The 7690-nt window shown below is 41.3% G+C and overlaps 1 pseudogene; it reads left to right on the top strand.

The window, feature by feature from the left end:
• Positions 1-721: 721 nt before the first annotated feature.
• LOC129500361 (ATP synthase F(0) complex subunit C1, mitochondrial-like) lies at positions 722-1297 on the top strand (annotated as a pseudogene).
• Positions 1298-7690: the final 6393 nt, after the last annotated feature.

The following is a 7690-nucleotide window of genomic DNA, read 5'->3' as shown; positions in this document are numbered from 1 at the left end:
GCCTGCAGAGCCGCTTGGGAAAGTACCCAGTTCTGTTAGGAGGCAGAAGTTGGGAGAGGGCAGAGTATAGCACAGAGCCTTTACTGAAGGTTCTCCCCTCCAAGGAATGGGTGACACTGGATAAGTACACTGAGAAAGTTTGGGATTGGATAGTTTTAACAATTATGGCAGGCTGAGTTATTGAGGTGATCCCTAGTTTTTTGGTACTTGGCCCTGGGGTGATTTGGACAGGAGGAATATTGGCTTGGTTTGTGAGAGTTTGATAAAGGAAACAGTTGGGGCTTTGGTTAGCTGGTTTGTAAATCAAAGGCATGGTATCAGAAGAGTTGTTTGGGGCACCTCAGTGGCTCAATTGGTTAAACATCTGGCTCTTAATTTCAGCTCAGGTCATGATCTCAGGATTGTGAGATCCAACCCTGTGTCTGGCTCTGCGCTGGGTATGTAGCATACTTAAGATTCTCTGTCTGCCTCTCCCCTTACACCTCCCCACTGCTCCTCAACCCTCTCCTCTCTCTAAAAAAAAAAAAGCAAGAAAGGGAAAAAAAAGGTTGTTGGCTATTTCTAGGAATTTGCTACCCCTGAGAAGGATAGCCTGTCCAGAATCAAGTCCCCAAATGCCAGAGCATAAGCTTACAGAAAATAAGAAGATATAGTCAATACCATTCTGATTTGGATAGCTGAAAAAAAAATTTTTAGATCGTTGTGAAAACAGTGTGGAATATATTAAGCAATTGTTCATTTTTTTAGGCATGATGATGGCATGGGTGTGGGGGTATGCTAAGTACATAGGGTTTGACACTTTGAGCCAGGCAAATGCTGTGGTCGGATTAGGGGCCGCAGGGCTGTGGGAGTGCAGACTGAGAAAATGCAGACCACCGGGGCATTACTCATTCCTCCGGCTCTGATCCTCTGCTGTACCAGGGATCTAATCAGGCCTTTGCCTCCTTCTTGAGTAGGCCAGAGATCCCACCTAAACAGCTATCCTAAAGCAGCTCCCCACTCCATGTGGCCCGACAGGAGTTCCAGACCAGTGTTGTCTTCTGGGACATTGACACAGCAGCCAAGTTTATTGGCACTTGGGCTGCCACAGTTGGTGTAGCTGGTTCAGGGGCTGGTATTGGGGACAGTGTTTAGCAGCTTGATCATTGGCTATGCCAGGAACCCGTCTCTCGAGCAGCAGCTCTTCTCCTATGCCATTCTGAACTTTGCCCTGTCTGAGGCCTTTGGGCTCTTCTGTTTGATGGTTGCCTTCCTCATCCTCTTCACCATGTGAAGCTCCGTGAGGGTCACCTACCCGTTCCTGCTGCTTCGACTTCAGGCCATGCCTGGTGCTGGAGTGTATTAAGCTTTACCATTAAACACAAATTTAAAATAAATAAATAAATAAATAAATAAATAAATAAATAAATAAATACAAATTTTCTCTAAAAAAAAAAAAAGTACATAGGGTTTACTGTGCTATCCCTACTATTCGTGCACATATTTGAAAATTTCTATAGTAAGCTTTTCTTAAATAGAAAATTAAATCTAGGGACATATGAGTGGTTCAGTGGTTGGGCATCTGCTGCCTTCAGCTCAGGGCATGCTCCAGGGTCCTGGGATTGAATCCTGCATTGGCTCCCCACAGGTAGCCTGCTTCTTCCTCTTGCCTATGTCTCTGCCTCTCTCATGAATAAACTTTTAAAATCTTTAAAAAAATGAAATCTGAAAATTTAGACCACTCGGTGATGATAATTTGATGCCTACAAATGAAATTTTGTGGGAGGGACCCCTGGGTGGCTCATTAATTAAGCATCTGCCTTTGCCTCAGGTCCTGATCCTGGAGACCCAGGATCAAATCCCATATCGGGCTCCCTGCATGGAGCCTGCTTCTCTCTCTGCCCCTGTCTCTGCCTCTCTCTCTGTGTGTCTCTCATGAATAAATAAATAAAATCTTAAAAAAAAGAAAAATTTGTGGGAAATCACCAAAGGTCTACTTGTTAAGAAATTAATAACCTTAATGCAATTAGGAAACTTGGATTGAGGAACTAGTGTTTGTCTTATATACCACTCTGTCCCCATCCAGAGTGCCTTTTGTATAACAGGCAGTTGTTTTTTTCTTTTTTTTAATTCATTTTTTATTAATTTATTTAAAAATAATATCAGTAGTTTTACAGGAAATAAAAAGGTTTAAAGAATAGATAGCCTCAGGGCACCTGGTGGCTCAGTGGTTGAGCGTCTGCCTTTTGGGTCAGGTCATGATCCCGGGGTCCTGGGTTTGAGTTCCTCATGTCTCTGCTTCCCTGTGTCTCTCATGAATAAATAAATTAAATCTTAAAAAAAAAAGGATATCCTCTAACAAAATTCTACTACATCATTCTATAAGGCAAATAATCTCATATCTCAACAATATAATTAAATGAGGATAGCCCCTAGAAAGCAAAACCTGGACCAGTATCACTTACAATAAACACAAGCATTCCAAATAAAGTTCAGTAAATCGTTCAGTCTATTAAAATAATTATAAAACATAAAACAATTTAACAGGAATATCCAGGGACCTGACATGTTGTGATTTAATTAGGTATACAGATTTTAGTTTGAGCAATGTAACCATATTGGAAAAAAATGGCATTATACACTTCAATATCTCTTAGGTTGTTTCTTTTATTCTCATTTATCTTAGCTTGATCAACTTTTAAAAAGGAATGAACAACAACAGATATGAAAAGTTGGCATTTGACACAAAAATTAGTACCTTCCACAAAATAAGATCTTATTAAAGATCTTATTATAGTCCTACATTAAGACTTTTTAAAAAAATATATTTTATTTATTCATGAAAGACACAGAGCAAGAGGCAGGGACGCAGGCAGAGAGGAGCAGGCTCCATGCAGGGAGCCCGACGTGGGACTCGATTCCAGGTCTCCAGGATCAGGCCCCGGCCAAAGGCGGTGCTAAACCACTGAGCCACCCGGGCTGCCCTGTTTTTTTTGTTTTGTTTTGTTTTGTTTTTCTTTTAAATTTTATTTATTCATGAGAGACACAGAGAGAAGGCAAAGACAGCCAGAGGAAGAAGCAGGCTCCAGTCAGGAAGCCCCATGTGGGACTTGATCCCAGGACTCTGGGATCAGGCCCTGAACCAAAGGTAGACCTCAACCACTGAGCCACCCAGGCGTTACCTACATTAAAACTGAGCCACCCTACATTAAAACTTGTACTTCCAAGTCCACTTTGCTCAGATTGGGCAGACGTTATTGAATAATTATTCATCTAGAATAACAAGACCCATTCATGATTTCAAATTGTTTTTAATTTGAAAACAGTATATGCAATGTTAGAGAAAAATGCAACACAAAAAAATGTATTTTAAGAAGTATAATAAAATTAGTTTTCACTAATAGGTCAATATGTTTCTCCTGCCTTGTATGATTTTCATGTTAACAGAGGTCTTCTGGAGACAGTACATTAACTTAAAATTTCTGAAAGTATGTTCCACAAAACAGATTTTATTTTTTATTTATTTATTTTTTTTACTTTTTAAGCAATCCAAACCCAACGTTGGCCTTGAACTCACAACCTGGGCTCAAGAGGCACATGTTCTACCAACTTAGCCAGCCAGGCACCCCAAAACACTAGTACTTTAATGATAAGGGAAGAAAATAATTATGTGGTAAAACAAGCATGGGAGTTCTGTATACTATATTTCTCGAGGGAACAAATTCACATGAAGTACCTAACAAAAGACTATCAAAAAAAGTTTAACTCAGTGTATCTGAGTGTATCTCAGACATACATAGAATTCTACATAGAATTCCCGTTCCAAATACCTATGGCAGATGTGATTCCAGTTTGGCAGATATTTGCCATAACCAGAGGAGTGGCTTCAAGGATGGAAATGTCAGTATTATGACAGGTGTATGGTTATCTGTATGGCAAGGAAAGCAATTCAAATTATGTTATCCAGTCAGCTGCTTGCGTTTTTTGAATTTTAAGTGGTACTTTTCTTTTTTTTTAAGATTTTATTTATTTATTCATAGAGACACAGAGAGGGAGAGAGAGAGGCAGAGACACAGGCAGAGGAAGAAGCAGGCTCCATGCAGGGAGCCCGATGTGGGACTCGATCCAAGGTCTCCAGGATCACGCCCTGGGCTGCAGGCGGCGCTAAACCGCTGCGCCACCGGGGCTGCCCTAAGTGGTATTTTCATTAGGAAAACAAAACAAAACAAAACCCTAACCATATTATTATTTTTAATATTTTACTTATTTATTCATGAGACACACACACACACACACACACACACACACACACACACAGGCAGAGACGCAGGCAAAGGGAGAAGCAGGCTCCATGCATGGAGCCCGATGTGGGACTCGATCCCAGGTCTCCAGGATCACGCCCTGGGCTGAAGGCGGTGCTAAACCGCTGAGCCACCCGGGCTGTCCTCTAACCATATTCTTTATTTTATTTTATTTTTTAAATTTTTTTAAAGATTTTATTTATTCATAGAGACACAGAGAGAAAGAGAAAGGCAGAGACACAGGCAGAGGCAGGCTCCATGCAGAGAGCCTGACGTCGGACTCGATCCAGGGTCTGCAGGATCACGCCCTGGGCTGCAGGCGGCGCTAAACCGCTGCGCCACCGGGGCTACCCTAACCATATTCTTTATATAAATATACCATATATATTTAGGCCTCTGAATGATCAATATTTAAATTATATATAATTTCGTGCTGAAAAATATTGAATATCTGTGTTTCTTGCTATCCATAAACAAAAGTTTCTCTGAAGCATTTATCAAAATGTGAGATTGCTCAGTCACAGGTTATATACATTTTCAACCTCATTGAAATTGCAGTGGAGAACATCACTGTTGTGCCAATTTACAAGTCCTCCAACCAATTAAGTATTATTTCCTTATATTTCCACTTTGGAATGTGCTTTATAGTGAGTTGAGCATATTTACATATCTGTTTATTGATAAACACCATACTTTACTAATTCATGTCTTTTGCCTATGCATTCCTTTTTTATTAAAAAATTATTTCATATGAGCCTATGTGGTCATGCTAGCAATTAACCTCCAATACCCACTAAGTAATACCCCTCTTGCAAAACACCCCTCAAGTTGCATACACATCAGTTATAACAGGAGCCCCAGACACTATACCCCAAACCCCAAAATAATCCACATACAGCCAACCACCCAAACCAACAACACACCCACAAAACCCCCACCAAAAAAACACTCACCAATGAATACACTGACCTCCGAACCCTCCCAGCAACCAATTTATAAAAAAAGAGTGCGATTTAGGCTACCCGATTCAGATGAGCAGTAATAAGTGGTCCATTTATTAAATCGGAGAGATAAAGAATCATCCAGAATAAGAAATTGGCAACGTTATCATAGCACGCCAAACGAAGTAAATCCCCTCAAACAAAGTACGCCCCAACGAGACCAAGAAAGTAACTCCGGAAAGCTGACCCCCCTCCAAACCACACTCACCCAATGAAACCAACCCAACCCACTAACCCAAAAAAAATCCAAAAAACAAACAAACATCCACTACCCACACACACAGAGAGAGAGAGGCAGAGACATAGGCAGAGGGAGAAGCAGGCTCCATGCACCGGGAGCCCGACGTGGGATTCGATCCCGAGTCTCCAGGATCGCGCCCTGGGCCAAAGGCAGGCGCCAAACCACTGTGCCATCCAGGGATCCCAACTTCTTTTTTAAAATATTTTTAAAAAATTATTTATTTCACAGAGAGAGAGAGAGAGAGAGAGCGAACAAGCACAAGCATGGGGAGCTGCAGGCAGAGGGAGAGGAAAAAGCAGGCTTGCTGCTGAGCAGGGAGCCTGATGTGGAGTTTAATCCCAGGACCCTGGGATCATGACCTGAGCCAAAGCAGATACCTAACTGACTGAGCCACCCAGGTGACCCCCTAATTAACTTTTTTATTAGAAATGCCTGCAAAATATTATCAGATGATATTTTGTCACACTGATATAATGTTTTTCTCCTTCGATTTTTAGTGTAATAAATTGTCCTTTGGTCATTAAGGCAGTATGGTATTAGTATAAGAATGGACAAATAGACCAATGGAACAAAATAAACATCCTTGAAATAGACCTACATATATGTGGTTATCTAATTTATGACAAAGGTTCCTTGCAATATGGTTGCAATATAGCAGTCTTTTCAATAAATACCACTGGGTCAGTCGCATTTCCATAATGATAAAAAATTAATCTTGGCCCTTACCCCACACCACACACATATAAATTCCAGGTGCTTTGGTGATCTAATTGTAAAACGTAAAGCAAAGGCTTTATTTTTTTTTAAATTTTTATTTATTTATGATAGTCACAGAGAGAGAGAGAGAGAGGCAGAGACATAGGTAGAGGGAGAAGCAGGCTCCATGCACCAGGAGCCCGATGTGGGATTTGATCCCGGGTTTCCAGGATCGCGCCCTGGGCCAAAGGCAGGCGCCAAACCGCTGCGCCACCCAGGGATCCCCAAAGATTAGTTCTTTTTTTTTTTTTTAAGATTTTATTTATTCATTCATGAGAGACAGACAGAGAGAGAGAGAGAGAGAGGCAGAGACACAGGCAGAGGGAGAAGCAGGCTCCATGCAGGGAGCCCAACATGGGACTTGATCCCAGGTCTCCAAGGATCATGCCCTGGGCTGAAGGCGGCGCTAAACCGCTAAGCCACTGGGGCTGCCCAAGCAAAGGCTTTAGAGGAAAACAGTGTGCCATGGAGTGCTCTCTAGCCTTTGCCAATATGCTAGTGAATATTGAAGACAAGATTTCCAATCTCCAGGAAAATCTGGGAAACCGACAACTACTATGTACCTAACTAAGAAAACTTCATTTCTGATAAGGGCCATGAAGAGAAAAAATATTGGGAAGGAGAATTACCAGAGAGGGACAATTCAGTTGGTCATTTCATTTGAAGTATGTAGAGTATCCATAGTGGTAGCAGTACAGGTTTTATGCAAGAATAGCCAGGTTAGGGATGCCTGCATGGCTCAGTGGTTGAGCATCTGCCTTTGGCTGAGGGCGTGATCCTGGAGTCCTGGGTTTGAGTCCTACATCAGGCTTCCTGCATGGAGCCTGCTTATCCCTCTGCCTGTGTCTCTGCCTTTCTCTCTCTGTGTCTCTCATGAATAAATAAATAAAATCTTAAAAAAAAAAAGAATAGCCAGGTTAACACTGAAAAGCTACAAAGGGGTCCTAGTCCTACCAGATAAAAATACTAAAAAATCCCTATAATCAAAATGATGCAGAACTCATGCCTGAACAGACCAGTGGAATAGAACAGAAAGTCTACAAATAGACCCAAAAATATAGGAAATTTTAGTCCACGAAGGGATGGGGAGGTGACACTTCTCTAGTATATCTTTCTGTATACTAGAGGGAGCCTGCTTCTCCCTTTGCCTATGTCTCTGCCTCTCTCTCTGTGTGTCTCTTGTGAATAAATAAAGAAAAATAAAATTAAAAAAATAAAAAGCTCTACATCCAATATAGGGCTTGAACTTGTCACCCCAAGATTAAGAATCACATGTTCTACCAACTGAGCCAGCCAGGTGCCCTTCACCTAAGCAACTTTTGAAAGACAATATGACCATATTCCCTCAAGCTAAAAGCAAAACAAACAAAAAAACCCTGTAAACAAATTAGCTAGTAGGACTGATTATACAG

The sequence above is a fragment of the Nyctereutes procyonoides genome, unplaced genomic scaffold (assembly GCF_905146905.1).
Source record: "Nyctereutes procyonoides isolate TBG_1078 unplaced genomic scaffold, NYPRO_anot_genome, whole genome shotgun sequence".
Classification (NCBI taxonomy): Eukaryota; Metazoa; Chordata; class Mammalia; order Carnivora; family Canidae; genus Nyctereutes; species Nyctereutes procyonoides.
Note: the sequence above shows the minus strand (reverse complement) of the source record. Positions and strands in the feature narration are given on the sequence as shown.